The following is a 2,500-nucleotide window of genomic DNA, read 5'->3' as shown; positions in this document are numbered from 1 at the left end:
TGCCGAAGCGAACTCTCCCAGCACAGCGCACGCGCCAACACATCCGCACAGCTGCGATACAAACCACCAGCGAGAACCGCTGGGGCGACCGAGCAGCAGACGGCGTCGCGGCGCCGAGCGCCGGGCGGCGGCGCATCCTCAACGCACACAGTCCTCAATCGGACCAGCACACTGAAGATGTCCACCGCGCTTCGCACCGGGCCCGCGAGGACCTACTTTGGCCGCACGGCGCCGCGCGCAGGGTGCGCCGGCGCGCAGCTGCGACGCCTGCCGCGTCCGTCGGCCGGCGCGCCTGCCACTGGCCGCCCCCACCAGCCGGCTGTAGCGCGTGCGCCCACGCACCGCGCGGCCAGCACGCCGGGAGGCGCCCCCTCACCGGCCGGGGACGGTCCCACCCAGCCACCACCGCGTATCGCTTCACACCCAGATGCCGTTCAGTTTCATCGGCATGGTGGGTATCGCTGGAACAACCGGTTAGTACCTCAACCTATCGTCGCCATCACCGATTCACCCCTAGCGAGAACAACCGCACCACAACGGGTTACCATTTCTTCATTTGCGTAACTTCACCAGAAAACGTAGGCGTCCATCGCCATTAGCAACTTCAACGATTATTGCATGCCTGTGTCAGGTGTCACGCCACACTACGTCTGCCCACATACACGCAACAAAATGTGCACGCCTAGACAATACGTGGAAGGTGGCCCCCGTACGTATGCGATGTCCATTGCTCGAACGACTGTCAACCGGCCTCTGTAGCATGTCGCAGATATGGAACGCGGTGCACCATGCTATCACGGTGTTTGAGGAGAGACGACTAGGTCCGAATACATCAACACACAGCTCATGCTGATCGCCATCCACGGCGTCCGTTCCTCCCACACGTCTCTATGGCGTACCACACTGCAATCCAGCTCTCATAGGGAGACGACACGTAGCTGCGTGCACAATATTTGCACTGTATGGTCCGCCGTTTTTGGGCGCAGTCGTTGTACGGTCACACATGTGCCACGATGTATCATTCAGTACATAAGGACGAATGTGCAGTACAGATTGTGGTTCACGCGTACGACATCAGCGGACAGTTGACACAGGCCGCACCACAACGTAGCCTGCGTACGTCGCATGCGAAGGGCATTGAACATGCAAACTTGTCACCAACCAGCTTGCGAAGGCAGGGGGCAAGGTGGGGACGTGGGGACGTGGGGAGGGGTGGGGGGGGGGGGGGCGGCATGTACGTCCTGCTGCCATCCACATTACAGTGTACAGCAGGAGCATGTGGAAAGTCAGCAAGACTTGCAAGGTGTTTAACATGAAGCGATACACAGGGGAGCGGGCAGTGCGAGTAGCGAACTATATTGCGAGGGTTGCGGGTGGGCAACACTACACTAATTGAACGAGTCGTATAACAATTACAGAGCAGGTTTAGGCGACAACGTGGGTTACGTTAGCGGACAACGTGGGTTACGTTAGCGGACAACGTGGGTTACGTTAAGGCACAACATGGGTTACGTTAAGGCACAACATGGGTTACGTTAAGGCACAACATGGGTTACGTTAGGGCACAACATGGGTTAGGTTAGGGGACAACATGGGTTAGGTTAGGGGACAACATGGGTTAGGTTAGGGGACAACATGGGTTAGGTTAGGGCACAACATGGGTTAGGTTAGGGCACAACATGGGTTAGGTTAGGGCACAACATGGGTTAGGTTAGGGCACAACATGGGTTAGGTTAAGGCACAACATGGGTTAGGTTAAGGCACAACATGGGTTAGGTTAAGGCACAACATGGGTTAGGTTAAGGCACAACATGGGTTAGGTTAAGGTACAACATGGGTTAGGTTAAGGTACAACATGGGTTAGGTTAAGGTACAACATGGGTTAGGTTAAGGTACAACATGGGTTAGGTTAAGGTACAACATGGGTTAGGTTAAGGTACAACATGGGTTAGGTTAAGGTACAACATGGGTTAGGTTAAGGTACAACATGGGTTAGGTTAAGGTACAACATGGGTTAGGTTAAGGTACAACATAGGTTAGGTTAAGGTACAACATAGGTTAGGTTAAGGTACAACATAGGTTAGGTTAAGGTACAACATAGGTTAGGTTAAGGTACAACATAGGTTAGGTTAAGGTACAACATAGGTTAGGTTAAGGTACAACATAGGTTAGGTTAAGGTACAACATAGGTTAGGTTAAGGTACAACATAGGTTAGGTTAAGGTACAACATAGGTTAGGTTAAGGTACAACATAGGTTAGGTTAGGTTAGGTTACACGTTGTTGTAAGGAAAGGTGTAGGGGGGGGGGGGCGGGGGCGGCAGGTTCCTTGATAGTGATTATAGTAAGTGAATGCTTGTGACATGATCAGATTTGTCACGTCAGGATGCACCTTTGGCTTATTAGAGGCGGCGCTCCAATTCTATGCTTGTGTGAGACCTGTGTCTTTGACTCATGTCATTGTTTGTGCGCTGTGACAGGAGGTACTATTGTGATGTTGGG

The sequence above is a fragment of the Schistocerca piceifrons genome, unplaced genomic scaffold, assembly GCF_021461385.2.
Source record: "Schistocerca piceifrons isolate TAMUIC-IGC-003096 unplaced genomic scaffold, iqSchPice1.1 HiC_scaffold_1217, whole genome shotgun sequence".
Classification (NCBI taxonomy): domain Eukaryota; kingdom Metazoa; phylum Arthropoda; class Insecta; order Orthoptera; family Acrididae; genus Schistocerca; species Schistocerca piceifrons.
Note: the sequence above shows the minus strand (reverse complement) of the source record.